Source organism: Schistocerca serialis, chromosome 4, assembly GCF_023864345.2.
Source record: "Schistocerca serialis cubense isolate TAMUIC-IGC-003099 chromosome 4, iqSchSeri2.2, whole genome shotgun sequence".
Classification (NCBI taxonomy): Eukaryota; Metazoa; Arthropoda; class Insecta; order Orthoptera; family Acrididae; genus Schistocerca; species Schistocerca serialis.
This window is the reverse complement of record NC_064641.1, coordinates 430,756,578-430,778,897: the sequence shown is the minus strand read 5'-3', so window position 1 is coordinate 430,778,897 and position 22,320 is coordinate 430,756,578. Positions and strand designations below refer to the sequence as shown.

Below are 22,320 nucleotides of genomic sequence, written 5' to 3'. Positions count from 1 at the left end.
AGTGAGTTCTCATTGGTCGTAAGTTCTGACAGCCAATGAGAAGCGAGACGGTTGGCCGCCTAGCGAGGAGATATAGTTTTGAGTGTGGGAGAGAGAGAGGAGTCGCGAGCTAGCTCTGATTGGAGGCGGTTATGCTGGATGTGACTTTTCGCGTTATGTGTAAGATGCAGTCTTGGGATGACTTCCGCGTTATGGTCCAGTGTTAATGGTATCTGGTAGTCACCAGAAACTGTTTATGAAAACTTTAGATTGTTGTGATAATTCGTTCCGACGAAAATCGCGAGTGGACGTTGAATTATATAGCGTGGCGGTACTGAGTATATTCTTACTGAGTATTTTATGGCGAGCATAAATTTTAACTAAAGACAACCACTGAATATCGTGTGCTGAAGTAATTGGACGAACATTGACTGTGTTACAAGTAATTGGTTTCGGAATTTGGGAAGGTAAAAGTTCTGGCAGTTTTAGGTATGGTAATAACTGTGAGCAGAAACTTTAGTAATTTTCGTAAATGTGGGCTGATGATCTTGCTTAACGGCAATAATGATCTATTGAAGGTTTAAATTTGAACTTCATATTTAAAGTACGAGTGACATCACCTTTCCGAATCATTTCTTTAAAGTAGATACACAATTATCAGCAAATTTTACTTATAGCGGCCTCCGGCGTGTAGCTATGAGGTTACAGTTTCCTCAGCACTGCTTTTCTGTGATCTCGTAGGTAGCTGCAGTCAGGAGATTACGTGCGAAAATCTACCGCTGTAAAGAGGTAGGTGAACAAAAATTATAAGAGAAATCGCATTGCAGTAGCAACGTATAATCCGTCGCAATTCGTGCATCGCAGGCACGCACGTAAAAATCCGTCGCATGGTTGGAAATCATATTCGGGGCCGGCACTACAGGTGGCAAGGTGCTGTGACGCCTCTGGTTTTATCAGCCCCGGGAGAGGGTCATGGACTGCGTCTTATGAGGACTTGACGTGCGGTGCCGCCGCATAGGTGAGTGAGAAGGTGGTTGTGGTACGGTCGGTGTTCGTGTCGTCGTGTCGCAGTTGTGTCATGCGGGGTTGCAGGCATTCATTATGGACGTGGCCTTCTTTGCCACAACCGGAACATGTTTGAGGTTGTCCGTTGTAAATCTCTACTGCTCGGCAGCCGCATACAAAAATGTGCGATGTGACTTTCTGTTCGAGGTCTATTCGGACCTGTCTCACACCACAAAGTAATGGATACATCGTAAATAGTGCCCATGTTTCTGCTAAATGACTGTGGACTTTTTCATACGGACTTAGTCTTCTTCCATCTCTAAAGGCAGTTCGAAAACACGGATCGTTCGAAGGGCAAGACCTGCGTGGTCCTCGTCAATAGATCCAATGTTAGCGCCGGAATGTCGTTCCCGCTGGGTAATATTGTTGCAGGCAGCAACAGACGTTAGCTTAACATAAACGACACTGCTAACGATAGATAGGTGAATGCCGATGAAATCGTCAAAATGGGTCTCGACATCATCAGATAGGAAGTGCTCGATGGGCAGTGCTTTGGATCGTGCGTGTTCACTCGACAAGGTGAATTGAAGTGTGTTCTTCCTGTAAGAGTTGGCCATGATTGTCCTGCCCGGCAATGCAGAAGTAAACAAACACCACGCGCCTACAGCGACGAGGATGGCTGAACACTGCGAACCGCCAAAGGCAGACTGTTCATAAGACCATTCGAACATGACTCCCGGCCAGACGCAAACTTCCATATGTCGTCAATGATGTGACAAAAGTCCGCAGCTCGTGGTCGTGCGGTAGCGTTCTCGCTTCCCGCGCCCAGGTTCCCGGGTTCGATTCCCGGCGGGGTCAGGGATTTTCTCTGCCTCGTGATGACTGGGTGTTGTGTGATGTCCTTAGGTTAGTTAGGTTTAAGCAGTTCTAAGTTCTAGGGGACTGATGACCATAGATGTTAAGTCCCATAGTGCTCAGAGCCATGTGACAAAACTCGTACATTCGTTGTGTACTCGTATATTCCCGTATAGGAATACAGATAATGAAGGTACGAGTACAGGTTGTTGTCACTTGGCTGAAGACATATGAAAGTTTGGCTCTGTCCATGACAGGTGCTAGGATACGTAATGGTATAAAAGATTGTCTTTTCTGTCTCAGTATTGTGGAATTTGTGTCGATCAAGTTATATTTTCCGAAACAAAAATAAATAAAAAGAAAAACCAAGCCAGTACTATGTGAGGAAACAGCACTGTGACAGGCGATTGGAGAGGGGGTGGGGGGGGGTGGAGAAGGCGGGGAGGCATAGTGGCCAGGCCTCTGGATTCGACACCCGCCCACGTTCTCTCCATACAGGCTGAAGCTGACTGTGTCCTTTCTTTCCTGTAATGTTATTTAAATGTTGAGCACTTGCCTGCGAAAGGTCCAGGTTTCGAGTAAAAAAAAAAATGGCAAGGTGACCACTCGTGATAAGCGGGAAATCCGGATTCGAGTCCCAGTCCGGCACAAATTTTCATTGTCGTCATTCCATTATACAGCTGATGCTTTTCCGTACATTTCATGTAACTCATAACGACTCTAGTCGCCGCAGTGCTATTCCTTCGAACATGCATAAGTGTCCGAAGGAACTTTACATCGTACTTCTGAACAGCACGGACACTGCAATATCGTGATTACCAGTTTAGCATAAAATATCAAACACTACGAGAATCACAGTTACTGCAGTGTCTGTATTTAACAATGTCTGAAATGTATTCGCAAACAACAAATACGATTATACTTCAACTGTACCATCTACTAAAACACATGAAAATTTTTGCCGGATCAGGACACGAACCCGGATTTTCCGCCCAGCCCGATCGGTCGCCTGAACCACTTTGGCTATCCGAACACGCCATCAGGGCCGATCCAAACTTTCGTAAGTTCTACTGACCCGTCAGCTAGTGTTCGCACATTGATTCCCGCACAGAGAGACACAATGTTTTCACCTGTAAGTTTGCCTTTCTTTTAGCATGAAATACAGTTATTGCTGTGTCTACATTTTACATCGTCTGAGTACAGACAGATAATAACTGTAAAGCGAGTCAGACGTAAAATACAGAAATGAAGAGATAAACTTCTTACAAAGAGTAAATTAATCTTTATTTCCTGTCAACAGCATTTACTTGGATTTAAAACTAAACACCTTGTCATAAAAATGCTTACCATTTACTTGAGCCCGCCTGGTGTGGCCGAGCGGTTCTAGGCGCTACAGTCTGGAACCGAGTGACCGCTACGGTCGCAGGTTCGAATCCTGCCTCGGGCATGGATGTATGTGATATCCTTAGGTTAGTTAGGTTTAAGTAGTTCTAAGTTCTAGGCGACTGGTGACCTCAGAAGTTAAGTCGCATAGTGCTCAGAGCCATTTGAACCATTTGAAAACTGTAACATGACTAGTACTGATCGCTTCACATTCTGTATGAGTTTAATTACATTTATTTCATAGTAAAAGTCTGCAGTACAAACTGTTGAGAGATGATTGAATGCTTCTTAAGTAGTGAAGCGGATTCCGAGACAACCTGTGTTTTCTGTGGCTCTGAGCACTATGGGACTTAACATCTGTGGCCATCTATCCCCTAGAACTTAGAACTACTTAAACCTATGGACATCACACATCCATGCCCGAGGCAGGATTCGAACCTGCGACCGTAGCGGTCACGCGGTTCCAGACTGAAGTGCCTAGAACCGCACGACCACACCGGCCGGCCCTGTGTTTTCTGTCGAGCAGCGGCGGAGGGGCTTCTCGCCATACTATGAAACAGTGGTTTCCCAGCTTTGAACACTTACGAATACACACACGCAATGGCGGCAAGGCCCCCAAGTGGTCACCTGAGATTTGGCAAATATGTATTCAGCTCGGGTGTCAACAAGAATCCCGCGGTTTTCATTTCCCATTAAACGTGAGGAATTTCGCACTACCTCAAGAGAATAAATGCTTGGTAATTGTGAAATCGACGAACACTTATGAACCCTGGTTCCTACACCTCCATTCGTGATTAGGATGAGGATGATGATGTTTGATTTGTGGGGTGATCAACTGCGCGGTCATCAGCGACCGTACGAAGTCTCAATTTTTACACAGTCTAATTCTTTACTTAGTTCAGTCGAGCAACTGTCAGGAATAATGATGATGATAACGTAATGTTGAGGACAACACAAACACTCAGTCCACGGGCAGAGAAAATCCCAACCTGGTCACCATAATCCACATTTAAAAAGATATGGTTAGGAATATACTAAGGTACTTTTAAAGTGTCAGGCTCTTTCCCGCTGTCCGCAGTAGACAGTGTAGTGTTGCCTAACACTTCAAGCTGTAAATTATGGTGACAAATACGGAGCGCTCGCACCTTTTGATTCAAAGCTAAAATCAGTTACTAATGCGGATTAAAAATTTTTCCATTCCATTTTCGCGTTGTGGTACAAGAACCTTCTATTGCTATTACTAAAAAAATACAGTCGTAAGTTGGAGAATGTTCTTTATTAACTTAAGAACGACGCTTTCCGTCCGCATAACCTGATGATGCTCTGTCGGGGCAAAATGTCCTTCTTACTTTAATAATTCGTTCTACAATTTACGACTATTTTTTGAATAGTGTTTAATGCAGATTAGTTTCGAAGCCACTTCACGTCATCCACCACTCCAAAGTTCCAAGTGTACTGTAAAAAATGCAAAGAACGTATTTACATTATCCCCAGAGCAAATTCGCTCAAAGCTATTGACACTCATCACTTTTCGTTCCATTTTCCCCTGTTTTCTATACCAGTATGGTATTATTAATAAAGCAGTTCTGGTTCTGTTTATGTTTATAATCTTATAACAGTGTATATAGGTTTTGTAATTCTATCGGCGAAATTTCACTGACAGGGTCTGTAATTGTACACTATGCCACACAATAAAAAGGTTACTTTTTTGAAACCCTTAACAGTCTCCCACTGCGACGCAGAGGTTCCAGATCTAACTGAAAAGTGCCTGCGACCTCCCTCTGTAAAGATGCAACACCGTGGTGCCGCGCAACGTCATTCTCGGGCTCGGCGACGCTTCCAGCAACAACGTGTCGACACATGCGAGAGAAGGCTACAGCTCAGAAGTTCTTGTGAGCTACAAGGTGGATTAATAATGTCGTATTGGCACCAAATTTCTCCAAAACTCTGTCCATCACCACCCTGGACGTGTCACATGCCTTCGTTTGGCACCTCTGCGATGGAGGTTAGGACCGCTACTTATATCACTGAAATCACTCGGTTTTCGTATGGGCGGCCGAGAAAAACATTTCAGATACAACGTCCCTCAGAGTCGACTGGTAAAAGCTTCAAAAGGTGGGATAACCGATGTAAATGAAACCACCCCTTCTCTTGGGGTATTGATTACAACACATTTCGCGGTCAAAACGACAATTCGCAATGCAGCGAGCAACAGGAAGACTTTCTCGACAACCTTTGACACTGCTGACACCCCCACAGGATTCAACACCTCTCTGCAGTCTTTGCAGACTGTAATCCCATTCAACGTGACCTCACCCCTTCCGAATGTAGCATGTTCTGGTTCAGTTAATGGAACCACAAGGTATTGTTCATAATCTTTAGACGGAATATGAACATTACCAGGGAAAAAGCTTGTTTAAGTATTTTTAGAGCTCCTGCTTACCAATCTCCTGTGGAATTATATCAAGGATGGGCGGGGAGAGGGTACGCGGTGGAGGTTGCGACAGTAACATGTGTGAATAAAATGGCAAAGTGCCCCAGTAACACCTCCCCCTCCCCCCAACCCCCTGCCCCTCAATTCGGCTTCGGCTACATCTTAGATACCTCTCGAACAGCTTTGTCGGAAACTTTCATGATGTTCCTAAACGGAGACATCCACCATTTCCTGCACTCTGGTGGGATAGCCAGCCTACTGCACATTAACAGATGCTGGTCACATGCTAAATCATAGGAGTGTCGAAAGGGTTGCCTGTCTGGCTGGCCGGTGGGATCGGTAGACGGGTGTCTCCATACTGTGAGTTTTTAAAGTGCCCAACAAAGGTGCGTGGCTGGCGCCAATGGTGTCTCAAAACAGATGGTCTTAAAGAGATACTTTACCATTCATTCACGTGCGTGTCAATGTTGACCCCCCCCCCCCCCCCCCTCCCAAACGCCTTATGAAGGAGCTGAAAAGGAGAGATGTAGATGAGTAAATGAGCTTTTCTGCTTTGGATCACGTTCACATTTCGTCGAATGGTTTTGAGCGGGCCCTAGTGGTTCCAAGCATTACACTAGAGCCAGGATTCCGGTACACTACCCTCCAAACGGGTGGGATCATGTCCAATGAAGTTACAGGCCCACAGTGCCCTTATAGAACAGTTGAATCGTTCGGCAGATGCCATCCAAGATTGTTAAGAATGTCGCCATATTGTCAATTACATTGGGAATTCGTTTCCTTCGACGAAATGTGTGGAATCAATGCACCAAAGGAATGGGTCTTTTCACCTTAAACCTTGTCGTATTGATTCTGAAGGGAGGTGTGAATATTTTCACAGCCACGCGTAAGAAAACAGTACGTCGCGGCTCTGACTTCCGTAGCAGAGGTATATAAAAAAGGGCTGAGTTGTAGGTGGGGGAGAGGGGGTGGGCGGTGACAACCTTCTCATTGTGTGAGACGTCCACGGTGACATTGGGCAGAACTGTGAAATATGGTGCCGATGTGACACCATTAACCCACCTTAAAGTTCGTAAGAACTTGTAATGTCAAAGAGAATTTCTTAAAATTGCTTTACTGATAGTTTATCTGCCTCCATCGAGATTAGAACCGAAAACAAAGCAGATTTCCCTTGCAGTAGCAAACACCTTTCACTACGCCAACAGACAACCCACGCAAACAGCCCTTTATTATTACCCCAGACTTGAATAATCCTGCAATTTCGCAATGAAAATTTCAAAATGATCTGCAGTTTCTGTTGGATAGAGCTTTCTGGACTCAAAACAAGGATTTTCTACCTTTATGTCACCGCTTATGTGACAATCATTCGGGATGTTTACCGAAATTAAGTGAGTAAATTTAGTAGGATAATTCTGCACCACCCCAAGAAATAAACGGCTACATAGCTGCCAGACGTATTCTACAATGTTTAGTATTCTCCATTAGACTCGCCACAGCCCGAAAACGTTCATTAGCCGAAGTGTTTCTTAAGCTACCTAGCAATGGGAATGCTCGCACTTCTAAAACGCGGTGGCATTAATACTGGGATCTGAATTACCACGTGTATAGGAAAATGGATTTTATTTGCATTCCTGTAAACGTGATTTGGATCGAAAGCATATCTACGAGTAATATGCTGATGTATCGACTGCAACTAGAACATTTCCAATGGGGAATTATTTATGCTGCCCTCATCTTCAGTAACTGTCGTAGCTATTTTAGTTGTTAGGATTTCGTCGCCTAAATCGGTAAACATGGAACCCTACTAGTCTCACTTTCTTCACCGTCTATCTGTCTACCCAGCCCTTAAAACCCGTTTTGCTAATTCGCAACGATCTGGGGTACTTTGTCTTACTAAAACAATTATGTTCTCTCGATAAGCTCAAATTCATTTTTATTAGTGCAGTTCATACTAATTAGCGTTTCTTCTTTCATTTATATCTTATATTTACGTGTTGTATTTAACACACTAATCAGCATTAGTATAGTCACACACATGATTGAAAACAGTCTGAGAAAATTCGGATAGTTTGTCAATTTCACGCCTGTGCATAGTATGTTGGTAGCACTTCGTCGCCTTGCCTGTTATGCTGTGTAGCCGACTTTAAAGCTGTGAGGATCAGCATAACGAAAAGGCGAGGGGTCTCGCTCGTTTTGTCCACGACTGTACCTGTCTCCCACTCAATGAGCAACAATTTTGAAATAAACACAGAAAGAATACACTCTCCTTTAGAAATGGCAGCTATTTTTCGGTTCCATTTTAAACTGGCAGATGCAACTTATAAAGGAAAAATTAAAGTAAACGCACTATTGTACCACTACAAATTAAACATTGGTCGCAAGTGGAGACAGTCAATTCCGAAATAAGCTTATCAGTTCTCTAGAATATTGTCAAGTTTGACTCTCACTCGAGAATATACACAACCTGACACACACACACACAAAAAAAGAAAACACTCATAAAACTTGGTGTAATGTCAATGTAATCTCGTACACTTGCAAACATTCGGCAAGCATGTAGAGTACTAACTCCGTATGGCAGATAGAACTGGAACCCGAGTCGAATAGTGTTGTTCGTGTTTAATGTTCTTACCAGGTATAGTGAACAGCGTCACACGTTGCGTGATGGCGCAGAAATGCCACATATACACGTGAGACAGCGTTACCAGTGTCTGACAGAGCTCCGAAGGATCCATATTTGGGGTGTCCGAAAGGCCGGCTGGTCGAACTGTGCAATATCGAAATTTTTGGACCTTTCAGATACGACAGTGGTCCGATGTAGGGGTTTATAGGAACATAAGGGAAGAGATACTTGTCAACGAGGTACTGGCCGACCACGTCTGTCCACGACAAGGGATGATAACCGTGTTGAGCAGCAGGCGCGCCGCAGCCCCTTCACATCTGCCGTTGCCATCCAGTATTGTTGTAACGGACTCACTGAAAAACGTTGTATCTTCAAGCACCATTGTCCGAAGACTAGTAGCAGCAGGACAAGGGAAGTACTGCTCCATGTGTTGGCTGTCGCTAACACCACAACATAAATGGCCGCGTTCGAAGTGGTGCCTTGAACGGAAGGCTTGTGTGCTACTGGTAACTGGCGTCGCATTGTGTTCAGCAATGAATCGTAGTTCTCCACTACCATCGTCAGCAAGTATTGCGGCAACCTGGGGAAAGGCCGAATTCCTCCAGTGTTTTGGAGAGGTACAGCTATGTTACTTCTGGCGTCACAGTGTTGGAAGCTATCAGGTATGACTTCGGATCACAGCTGGCAGTTACTGTGGGACTCGACTTCACAGACATCCTCAGTCCTCAGGTGTTACCTCTCAATTACCAGTATCGTGGTGCCACTTTTCGGCAGGACAATAGTCGGCCACACATAACACGAGTCTCTACGAACTGTACGCGTGATGTTGAGGTGCTCCAGTCGACAGAAAGATCCCCAGGTCCGTCCAAGATAGAACATTTGTGGGCCCAACTCAACGTCCGTGGTGGTGTTAGACAGAAATTTGGTGTCAATACGACATTATTAATCCACCTTGTAGCTCACAAGAACTTCTGAGCTCTAGCCTTCTCTCGCATATTTTCAGAGGGATGTCGTAGGCACCTTTGATTTAGATTTGGAATTTCTGCGTCGCAGTGGGAGACTATTAAGGGGTTTCAAAAAAGTAATATTTTAATTGTGTGGCGTAGTGTACAATGAAAGACGCTGTCAGTAAAATATCGCCGATAGGATTACAAAACTTCTATACACTAAGATCATAAACATAAAAAAACCAGAACCGATTTTTTTTTTTTTTTTTTTTTTTTTTTTTCATACCGAGCGAGGTGGCGCAGTGGTTAGACACTGGACTCGCATTCGGGGTTCAATACCGCGTCCGGCCATCCTGATTTAGGTTTTCCGTGATTTCCCTAAATCGCTCCAGGCAAATGCCGGGATGGTTCCTTTGAAAGGGCACGGCCGACTTCCTTCCCCGTCCTTCCCTAATCCGATGAGACCGATGACCTCGATGTCTGGTCTTCTTTCCCAAAGAACCCAACCAACTTCACATTTTGTACAGTATACTTGGAACTTTGGTAGGGTGGATGACAATGACATGAACTGGTTTTGAAACTAATCTGCATTATACACTATTGAAAAACAGTCGTAAAATGTAGAAAGAATTATCAACGTAAGATGGACATTTCGCCCCCACAGGGCATAATCAGGTTATCTGGACGAAATGCGTCGTTCTTAAGTTAGTAAAGAACATTCTCCAACCCTCGACTGTTTTTTAATAATAGCAATAGAAGGTTGCTGTACCACAACGCGAAGATGGAATAGAATAATTTTTAATCTGCATTAGTAACTGATTTTAGCTTTGAATCAAAAGGTGCGAGCGCTCCGTATTTGTCACCATAATTAACAACCTGAAGTTAATGTCTGTCTACTGCGGACAACGGGAAAGGGACTGAAAAAGTACCTTAGTGTATTCCTAACCATATATTCTTAAACGTGGATCCCGACACGGGATTTTCTCTGCCCGGGGACTGAGTGCTGTCCTCGACATTACATTACCACCATCACCAATCGTGAGAGTGGGTCGATTGAACTGTGTAAAGAATTAGTGTAAGAATTGGGACTTTGTACGGTCGCTGATGACAGCGCAGTTGAGCACCCTACAAAACAAACATCAACGTCATCATCCTAATCACGAATGGAGGTGTAGGAACCCGGGTTCATAAGTGTACGTCGATTCCACAATTACCGAACCTTCATTCTCTTGAGGTAGTACGAAATTCCTCACGTTTAATGGAAAGTGAAAACCGCGGGATTCTTGCTGACACCCGAGCTGAATACATATTTGCCAAATCTCAGGTGACCACTTGGGGGCTTTGGCGCCCTTGCGTGTATGCATTCGTCTGGTACTTACCCAGGTGGTTGGTGAGGACGAAGCGACTGCGGCCTCATAGAATGCGTCACCTGTGAACCTAGAGGTTGATGAACTCCGTCGTATCTTGCCGAAGCTTAGGGTTGCTGGTTAGATTCCAGGACGGAGCACTCCGCGCCACGCCGTAACCGCTTGTTAATAACGCAACGAGCGAATTCACGAGGAGAAGTGCGCGCCGCCGCCGCAGTGAGTCACGGGAAATGTACTGAATGGAAGAACACGCCGCCAGCGCGCCACTAAACACGAGCCATCGCCGTATCAGTGGCCACTGGAATCTACACGCTACGACACCGCCGATTCGCAGCCGCGAGGTAGTGAGCGAGTTAAAACACATTGCATTATTCTATTTGTTTAAAGGATCTTATGTCTCAGTAAATGACATTTACTGAAACCACCAATGTTTCACTCACCCCTCAGTCTCTGAGCCAAGGAAAGAGCCCATTCCACCGCCCACAAAGTGTCGTTTTCCCTCCCGCCAACCCTGGTAAATGACTTGTGTTCCCCTCTGCCACTACGCTCAATATCTAGTGTCACTGAACCCCGACTCGCTACAAAGAACAGCCCTGTCACTGAACTCTTCACAGTAACACACTCTCTGCCCAACCTTCATACTCATAACGAATCCTGCTCCCGTTTTACCATTTTCTGCAGCTACTGAATTACGTCTGCCTAGAAATCTCTGTTTTCCTTCCGTTTCACTTTACTGACCCCACTATATCTAGACCGAGCCTAGGCATTTCCCTTCTCAGATTTTCTCGCTTCTCTGACCCGTTCAGACTTCTGACGTTCCACTCCCCGACACGTAGAACGTTATCTTGTCGTTGTTTATTCAGTCTTTTCTCATGGTCTACTCCCTCTTCGCAGTCCCGTCCTGATGATGCGAATGGGGGACTACGCCGGAATCTTTCGCCAACAAGCCACATGTCCTGTGGATACACATTGTCTCTTTAATGCAGTGTTTTCCATTGTCTTCTGAATCCTCATGCCTTTGATAACTGCTGATTCTTTCACCTTTAGGGGCAGTCCTCCCTCCCAGTCCTCCCTCCCCCCCCCCCCCCAAGGACAAGTGAGTGCCCTGAACCTCTGTCCACTCCTCCGCTCTCTTTGAAAAGGTCGTTGGCTGAATGAGGGTGACTTCTTATGTCGGAGGTCTTCGGCCGCTATTACCGGTGATTTTTATTCAAAATTTAAGCGGTGTTGGTATTCGAATCCGTGAGCGAGGACGTTTCCATTTCAAATTAAAGACGCTATCCCTAGAGCACGGATTCAAGGAATGGTAATTATGAGAGGAATATCAGCAAAGGTAAAACAAGGGCTGATGACGGTATGAGAGTAAGAAACGAGACGCGAAAGCTTGTAGGTGAATTTTGTTAGTTCGGCAGCAAAATAGCAGGCATTGGCTAAAGTAGAGATGATATAAAGAGCAGACTGGCAGTAGCAAGGAAATAATTTCTAAAAAGTAGAAATTTGTTAACACAGAATATAAATTCAAAAGTTCGGAACTCTTTTATGAAGGTCATTGTTTGAAGAGTATTCTAGTATGGAATTGAAACGTGGACGATAAACATTTCAGACAATAATTAAATACAAGATACTGGCGAAAGCTGAAGATTACGTGATGTACCGAATATCTGACGAAAAGTCAGTAAATACAATCGGACAGAAAGAAAATTTTATGGCACAACTCGCCTAAGAGAGGGGATCGGTTAATAGGGCACATTCTGAGCTTTGGTCACCCTTCGTGACAAGCAGCTTCTAATTAAATTACGCTCCTATGGAGTATCGTATCAGTTGTGTGACTGCATTCCTGATTTGCTGTCAGAAAGGTCACAGTTCACAATAACTGACTGAAAGTCTTCGAGTAAAACAGAAGTAAAGTCTCGCGTCCCCAACGGAAGTGTTATAGACCCCCTGCTGTTCCTGATATACGGTTTAGGAGACAATCTGAGCAGTACTCTTAAATTGTTTGCAGATGATGCAGTCATTTACTGTCCTGAGAAATCATCAGATGATTAAAACAAATTGCAAAATGATTTAGATAAGATGTCTGTATGGTTTAAAATGTGGCAATTGACTGTAAATCTTGAAACGTGTGACGTCATCCACATAAGCAATAAAAAGATTCCGCTAAATTTCAGTTACGCGATAAATCACGCAAATCTAAAGGCTGTAAACTCAGCTAAATGCTTAAAGATCACTACTACGTATAACTTAAATTGGAACATTCACATAGGTAATGTTAGGGGGAAGGCAAATCAAAGACTGCTGTTTAGGGTGGAACACCTACAAAATGTTACAGGTCTAGTAAAGAGATTGCTTAGACTACGTTTGTCCACCTCTTCTGGAGTACTTCTGTGCTTTGTGGGATCTGCATCAGGTAGGAGTAACGGAGGACATCGGAAAAATTCAAAGAAGGCAAGTCTTTTGTAATATCACGAAATAGGGGAGAGAGTGCCACAGATATGAGACACCAATTGGTCTGGTAGTCATTAAAACAAAGGCGTTTTTTTGCTGTGGCAGGACCTTCTCATGAGATTTCAATCACCAGCTTTCTCCTTTATTGTATGACATCCCGTCTTTTAGCGGTGTTTTGTTCTGATGGACAACGAATGTTGGGTACAAAGGTTTCCCGCTCTAATGTTCACCTGAAGATATGGCTTTTAGTGCCACAAACCGTAGTGATCCAACAATAGAGGACTAAATACAGCTGAAGCTGTATACCCAAAATGATTTCCCTTCAGAGTATGAAAATAGTTTGCTGGGGCGCCCACATATACACGAAGAAATGAGCACCATAATAAAATAAGGGAAATCAGAGCTCACAAGGAAAGATTTAGGTGTTCTTTTTCCCCACGCGCTGTTCGAGAGTGAAACGGTAGAGAAGTAAGTTGAAGGTGGTTCGATGAATACTCTGGCAGGCACTTAACTGTGAATTGTAGAGTAATCATGTAGCTGTATATGTAGATGTACATGAAGTAATCACCAGTTTGCAAATGCAGGGATGTATGGTAAGGCAGGCTGTAAGTAGGTTTATATGGATGTAGTTTGCAGAAATTATAGGGAAATGAGAGGCTTGAATGAGATACATTAGTGTGTAGAGCCACATCAGACCACTCTTGAAATTCAGAATAATGCAACAAAATACAGGTGCAGAACGTGCGTACGATTGTGTGTGTGTTGTGCTCGCGCGCGCCTGTGTGTGTGTGTGTGTGTGTGTGTGTGTGTGTGTGTGTGCGTGTGTGTTTGTATGCACTTGTCCTTGCTAGTGTTAAGAAATTATATTGATGGACGTGATGAGTTGGATGAGACGCTGCACGTATGCGCAGTGGGTGGAGCTCGAAGGTCGGAGGTCGCAGGCGGTATCCGTGTGTCGGCTGCGCCGGCACGAGGCCTGCGCAGAGCCGTGGCGACGGTTCAGCCGCTTCCGCCCTTAACGCACAGCGCACGATTCATCCCCTTCCCCTACCTCCCCCCCGCTCGACGCAGTCAGCAGCCGAGCATTCAGGTCGCGGTGCGCCTGACTCAGCCCACCCGGCCGTCACCCTCATTAAAATTCGCTGAGCCTTCTGCCGCGTACTTCTAGCTGAGGCAGATTTTATTCTCAGAGGACGCCCCCGCCTCGACTCAATCAGTCGTCTGCGGAATCTCACCAGGGCAGGCCGCCCCGACTTCCTGTTGCTTCTCGCACCACTTCCGTTGTTTTGCTCGGTTACAACGATCAATTTTTCCGTACCCTACTGGTGTCTAACGAGAACTATAGGAACTTTACTACTTTACTGGCACATTATAAGGATACCCATTTTAGTGCAAATGCCGGGATGGTTCCTTCGAAAGGGCACGACCGACTTCCTTTCCTAATCCGACGAGACCGATGACCTCGCTGTCTGGTCTCCTCCCCCAAAACGGCACAAACCATTTTAGTCTTTAAACATTTTTAATATTACGCTGTGACATACAGACTGTAACGTGTAACAAAACATGCAACGAAGACATTTCCGACAGGTCCGGAAACTTTACTTTTAATTTAATGGATGACATTTTTTAAGTGTTATCACCGTTTCCTATCTTGTATACCACTTGGAAACACGAATATGGACGTAAGTGGCTTGAAGGCCATTGATACAACTCCAAGAAAGACACTAATATTGTAACTGGTTTCACAACAAGTGCGTGAACTTCACGGCAGAGTACTTCGCTTACGCGTCGTACACTGTCAACTCGGCAGCTCGGTGTCCCGCCCTAGTGAACTCAACTACTGCCTGAAAATATATTAACAGCCTAAACTGATCAGTTGTGGAACATAAATTATAAGTACTGTCGAAGACGGAAAATATTGTTATTTAAAAAGTAATTTTCTCAGTTATGCTGCAGGTAGTAACGATAAATTCTGAAGTTTTATCATTGATCACCAGTTGGCTTTCCCGCCCGCCATCCCCTTTCCCTTGTGTTCTGTCCTTCCCAAGCTAACAAACTTCATAACTTAACAAAATTGTGCAGACATTATAGGACAATAAATAAGTATTCGTACAGTGATCTTACCTCCGATAAATTCCTCAGACACTCCACCTAATTGAGGCTGGGTACCGTGCCACAGTCCCTATAAAGAGAAAAGTAAAATGTTGAGGTATAAAATGATTTTTCACAAAATTATAACAATTATTTAAAAACCGCATAAGAACGAGAAAGATGGACAAAAGCTAAGTAAATTGTTTATTACTTCAAAATTAATTTCCGTAAGTGTTAATACATTAATCCTACTGTGGGACAAGAAGGTCATTGGTTGGTTGGTTAGTTTGGGGGAGGGGACCAAACAGCGATGTCATTGGTCTCATCAAATGAGGGGAGGATAGGGAGGGAAGTCGGTGGTAGCCTTCCAAAGGAACCATCCCGGCATTCGCCTGAAGCGATTTAAGGAAATCACGGAAAACGTAAATCAGGATGGTCGGACCTTGGTTTGAACCGTTGTCCTCCCAAATGCAAGTTCAGTTTGCTAACCACTGCGCCACCTCAGTTGGTGAAGATCATATGGTTTGTGGTTGCCCATGGAATCATGACGGTGTTCAGGGATGCACATCTTCTCCCGAGGCAAATCGACGCTCACGGATGTCTCTCTCTTCATGGCCCCAGAAATACGGAAATCGCATGCAGAGACATCGGGACGGCACTGAAGACAAGTAAGGACTCTTCGCCAACACTTCTGCATCGTACTAGAAATAACCTTGTTAACATGTATTGTTCTATTAAAATTTTCTAGCAAAATGCAAGAGCATCACAAAGCAGTTACTGACAATAGAACGAAGCCAAAAAGAAAATAGTTAAGTATTACACACTAGTATTTAAACGATTTCGAGGAATGCAAAGTCTATATAGTAATTACAAACTAAACAGGGATCAGTTAGCTCTGAAGTGAGTTAACAGTCACAAGATTCAATAAAGAGAACGTCACCTACTGGTAATAAAACCAGTGTTCACAGTGCTTCGAGTTCAGATTTAATGTCACTTGCACATAATGTCTGAACATGTGGAGTGAAAAGAATAATCGGTAGTAATCAAGTCTAGCAGAGAAGATTTAAAATCTGTGTTTAAGTGATAAACTGAGATAACGTAATACGCCACATTTGACGGAGAGATTTAGACGACGCAGGAGATTATATTTCCATTAATTTACTGCATCTAGCTTCTTTAAATGTATTTTACACATTTCCAAAACATTACATACATATGAAAGTAAACTAACGAAAAATAATTTATAATATTAAAAAATAACGATGGTGATTGAAATTATCTCAGAAATTATCATTTAATGTAAGGGAGGTCGTTCGTAATTAGATAGGTAATAGTAGGTATCTCACGAAAAAATGAATGTGGTATCGTTTTAAATACACTTTTAATTTCATGTCATAGATATATGTAATTAGCTGGTAGTCAAACGAAATATATTTGCGTAACCTCTGCTCTTTCACTTTTTTTTATTATATCTAAATGCTTTATTTGGTATAGTATGAAAAATGGAAATTCTACTTACATGGCTCTGAGCACTATGGGACTTAACTTCTAAGGTCATCAGTCCCCTAGAACATAGAACTACTTAAACCTAACTAACCTAAGGACATCACACACATCCATGCCCGAGGCAGGATTCGAACCTGCGACCGTAGCGGTCGCGCGGTTCCAGACTGAAGCGCCTTTAACCGCTTCGCCACCCCTCTACTTACTTAATTACAGTTAGTTTTTCTTTAAAAAGAATAAACGGTGAGATCTTACTTTCGAAGGGAACGTTGTATGTTACTGAAAGGTGAATTAAAAGCTACTTTAAGGGATAAAATAAAACAAAAGAATTATTTCATTAGATGAGACTGTACTTTTCCAGAATACTTCTATCAACAGATATTGTGTGTGTGCGTGAACAGAAAGCTAACTAATGTCCAAATGTGTTTTCCTACGTGAACTGAATTAAGATTCTTCCCACAAAGTGTGCAGTATCAAATTATGAATCAGCGGCGAAGTAGGCCATGATTTCAATTTCATTGGAGTGCCCGAAGAGATCACAAATGAAATTCTATACAGAATACGTAAAAACTGTCTAGGTGATAAGCTTTATTATACGAGTAATGCCGGTCTACGCAAAAATATGGATCACTTGCATTTCAGTCACGAAACGAAACCCGTTTCGGAATATTCTGTGACACTACATCAAAATCGATGTTTTCTGGTGCCATTCACCTGTGATAGTGATGATCGGGAAATGCTAAGCTTCAAAAAGTATAATATCGGTTGATTCCAACGAAGCCTTTCACATTGTAAGAAGGGCATAATCACCATTCCATCTCACCTGCGCAGTATCGTCATTTATTGTACATACTTTGCGACCAGTTACGGTACTCAGGCACTGTCAAAGTTTACATTAGAGAGTGACTCGAATAAAAACAGCAAATCCGTAACGAAGAATCAAAAAATAGCCCCAGTAGCATTTAACTGGTGTGCATGCTCCTAATGAAACGCCGGATTAGCGTCGTGTACGTGTTGAAAAACGCTGGCACAGAACAGTAAAGTTATTGCGATGATAGCAGAGTTGAAAATCTGAGCGCCTTCCGCATTCACTAACCCCGACAGGCATTTCCCCGAACAATTTGCAGAGTTTTGGACGACTCGGAGGAGCACTGCAAGGCGAGAGACTTCGTACTGATGAAGAGGTGGCACACACGGGGTGAGCAGGTGGTCGCGGACGCTTCCAGTCCCACACTAGTTCTCCTCTGCGGGAATTCAAGCAGTTTGTAACTTGAGTCTTGCGGAGATCTACTCGAAAAGTGATAAATCATTATTCTCGAGCGCACCATAAATAACGCAAAAATATAAGATTTTGTTTTGAGTTACCTTCGAAACGTCTTATAATGACATGTCATCACGTTGGACATAGAGCAAGAAAATGGCTGACAGGCGAAACTAAACACTAAAAAAATACTGAGGGATGAAACAAAGGTTAAATCATTCATACAACAAGCGACAGCCACGGAGCCCCAAATCAACAAATTTTGTAAATTTGATTAGTCCTGGCAGTAGTTTGCAGTAGGGTATAATTAAAGACAACACAAAAAAATGGACCTCAATATGTCTCCGTGATAAACCATCAGTTCTTAATCATAATACTGCCATAATTACCAACTCTACTTCCCGAAGAGACATCGTAGAACGTTATAATAACGGCATAAAGAAATAGACGGTGATCAACAATGTTCATACAACTACGGAGCAGTGATCTCGGATCAGTACATCAATACTTACGTGAATTGTATTGTGAACTTACATGAAATGCTATAAAATCCATGATAGAAAACAATTATCACACACGATGGATAAAGAATCGCAATGGTCCCTCGCTTAACTATACTACTCGAATCATGTTAATTACTGTCGGCAGTCTTTAATACCAACTCTTCCAAAATCGATAACGCTATTTTCGGTCGCCAGCGCTCACAATGCAAGGTTCACCCCTTGAGGCAAGTGATGTTATTTTAAACGAAAATCATTGGCCCATCTGAAGAGTTGCGAAGGCTCTGCGTTCGTTCATAAGGATTGTCGAAGTGTAGGGAAACCAATGTAGAAATACAGACATCACACATAAATATTGCCTATCATCGCACAAACATTACGGCGACACTGAAAACGAAAGACGCGCATAGGTCATTCAACACTTCCAGGTGGGGAGATTAGCTGCTGAAAGGTTATAGCAATAAATATTCACATCCTTAAATAACCATTTCAAACCTTTTACACTTTGACAAGTAAAGTCTCCTCTAATCGCTGTGTCCATGCTGTCTAATAAACGCTCCTTCTTTGCACTATAACAAATAAGTTTTAAACCAGTCCCTGTTGCACCCTTAGAAACTTCCAGTCCTTCCCGACAGCTAGTAAAACCTGTAAACTACAAGCCCTCGAGTCTTTGACCGATTAGTGTTATTTGCGCCCAAACATAAATGAAACTGCAGAGAGTTTTGTAAGGTGGTTTACCTCTGACAGTGAGCGCTGTGCCTCTCCGTTCTCCAGTGGTCCTCGCCGAGGCCCCACCCTCGCCCTCCAGGCTGCTTCCAACTTCGCACGCCGCTGTCACCACTACACAATTACACCCACTGCCTTCCTACTCTTTTCACTCCTATACCCCGATGAACAAATCGTGGCCTCTGCCCGCTTTTGATTAGGTGTCTCATAAACAGCCACAGCTGTCACTGGTCACTCAGATTCCTGCTACTTCCGCTGCCTCTCTTGCTTTACCCACATGAATTTCCCTTTATAGCTGTGGCCTGGGAACCGCAACTATTACTGTAACACTTGGCAGCTGCCGACACACTTCCATTTAGGACCCGCAAAACAGAGCCGGAGTTCCCAGAACTGCTGTGGTTCCATGGTTGCACAGCAACTACAGGAGTCGCAAGGCGTCTTGACAAACATTTCCAGGAACTGGTCGAATTCTGTGTGTCCAGCTTTTCCAGGGCTCTCGTCACCGGGCGAGCGGCCAGCCACCCTCTCCATCGCGGTAAACCATTATCTAACCAGCTATTCTCCTCGTGGCCCAGGCAGCAGCTTTCCTATGTGCTCGCTTTGACTTAAGCATGACAAGTATCAAGCTTAACTACATCTCTAGACTGCAGTCCCACTAAATAAGCTGTCACAGAATGTGTGACAGCTTTTGCAACAATATGCTTCTTTGAACATTATCTCCTTCTGCATGGAGCAGAAGCTTTGGCTTAGGGTAAACATAAGCATATGAGACACAATCTGGGAAGTGTCTTCATCACCGACCATCAGTATTAAGGCAAGCAGGTAATTACTCAATCTAGTACAGAGATTGCGTTGCTGCTAAATTTTGAACAACAACCAAAGTTAAGTGGTAACTTTGTCCACAGAATGGTTTTGTTTACATGGATTCTTATACAAATCGAATTATGTCGATTTCATTCAAATTGATAGACTTGTAATTTTTTTCAGACGGTTCATTGCCAAAAGAATATCATACACAACTGGATTTCATCTTCCTTTAAAAAAATTGTAGAAGCTGTGGGCCTGTACTACAAGAATATAATTGACACAGAATTGGGATGCATTATAAAATGTCTGCCCTTTTATTTTAAAAAGTTAAGAAACGCACTGCATACGAGAATTATTCCGTAAGAAACGCAACACATTTTCTTTTCTCGGCCAGTTTTGGTTGAAAAAATTCGGAGTTCGTTGGATATTTTGGAATATTCCCACTTCATCCATTATTGTTTCATAAAGATCAGATACTTGGCGGCGCTGTAGGTAAGCCTTCAAATGGCGTCTTTAACGGAGATGAATTCCAAGCCGACAGGTGACACTGAGTTTCTTTTAGCGCAAGAACAGAGCGTCGCAGGTATTGCTAGACGCTTGCAGGATACCTACGAAAACCTGGCAGTGAACAAAAGCACGTTGAATCGTTGAGCGAGGTGTCTGTCATCATCGCAATATGGACGCACAAACCTGTCCGATCTCCCACGTGCTGGCCGCAGCATACAGCTGTGACTCCTGAACTGTTGAAACGTATGGACACTCTCATTCGAGGTGATAAACGGATCATAATCCAACTTCTCGCTGCATAACTGGACGTCTCTGCTGGTAGTGCTGACACATTCGTCCACCATTTGCAGTACTCAAAGGTATGTGCCCGCTGGGTTCCTCTTCGCCTAAAAAAAGACGATTAAGACCAACGGAGGACCATCCCTGATGAAGTGCTTGTGCGTTACGAGGCTGACGGAGAAAGTTTCTTTTCTCTCTCTCTCTCTCTTTATTTTTTTTCGAACATCGTCACGGCGACGAAACATGGCGTCATCATTTAGAAATAGCAACAAAACGGCAATCCATGGAGTGGAGCCATATCACCTCCATTCCAAGAAAAAGTTTAAAGCAGCACTCTCAGCCGGTAAAGTGATTGGGCTTCTGGGCGGTAAAGAGGCTCTTCTGTTTAATGTACTCGCTTATAGCCCAACGATCAACTTTGAAGTGTGTTGGGCTACCCTCAAGGAATCGCAGAAACGGCTACATGGTGTTCTTCACCACAAAAATGCAAACGATCTTCTCCTTATCCTTGACAACACAAGTTTGCGCACCCGAGAGGAGCTCACAAATTATCACTGGACTGATCTTCCTCATCCAACCAACAGCCCGGATATCGTACTTTACGACTTCTATCTGTCTGGCTCATTGAAGGATGCACTCCACGGGAGCAGTACGTGGTTGATGGGGAGGTTATTGTTGCAACAATAACCTCCCCATCAACCACGTACTGCTCCCATGGAGTGCATCCTTCAATGAGCCAGACAGATAGAAGGTGTTGACTCCGACGTCGACCGGTAGAGTGGTACCATGCGAGCATACAGGCCCTCTCAGTAAGATGACGTAAGGTCAGTACACTGTGCAAAGATTATGTTGAAAAATAAGGTTTTCTAGCTAAAAGACTGGGGAGTAATGTGGTTTACTGGAATCCTGAATAACAGCAACCTGCTTTTAGACAAAGACGTGTTGCTTTACTTATTAAACGCCCCTCGTAATTCAAACGGGGCCGAGGTTCCTTTGCAAAATGTCAGTTAAACCGACATCCCAAAACAGCAGCCTGAGAAGCAAAAACTTAAAGAAAATGCCCAAAATGGAACTGTAGGATCATCGTTTAAAAATGTGTGAAAAAGAAGTGGCCAATTTCTTATATGAAAGTAAGTGGTATGGAATATTTTACTTGAAGAATTATCGTCTACAAACTTTGTCCAAGATCCTCGCAGTACGAGGTGCATTCAAGTTCTAAGGCCTCCGATTTTTTCTTCTCCAGACTGGAAAGAGATAGAAACATGCGCATTGTTTTAAAATGAGGCCGCGTTCATTGCCAATACGTCCCAGAGATGGCAGCACCATACAGCAGATGGAATTTTACCGCCAGCGGCGAGAATGAGAACTGTTTTAAATACTTAAAATGGCGACGTTTCCCTTACTTGAACAGCGTGCAATCATTCGTTTTCTGAATTTGCGTGGTGTGAAACCAATTGAAATTCATCGACAGTTGAAGGAGACATGTGGTGATGGAGTTATGGATGTGTCGAAAGTGCGTTCGTGGGTGCGACAGTTTAATGAAGGCAGAACATCGTGTGACAACAAACCGAAACAACCTCGGGCTCGCACAAGCCAGTCTGACGACAT

The 22,320-nt window shown here is 43.7% G+C and overlaps 1 long non-coding RNA gene across 1 annotated transcript in view; it reads right to left on the bottom strand.

The window, feature by feature from the left end:
* Nucleotides 1–22,320, bottom strand: part of LOC126474006 (uncharacterized) — a 398,394-nt gene that overhangs the window by 111,059 nt on the left and 265,015 nt on the right. The window contains exon 2 of the long non-coding RNA XR_007586554.1: nt 15,163–15,220. This is a non-coding gene — a long non-coding RNA (uncharacterized LOC126474006). The remainder of the gene's footprint in view (nt 1–15,162; nt 15,221–22,320) is intronic.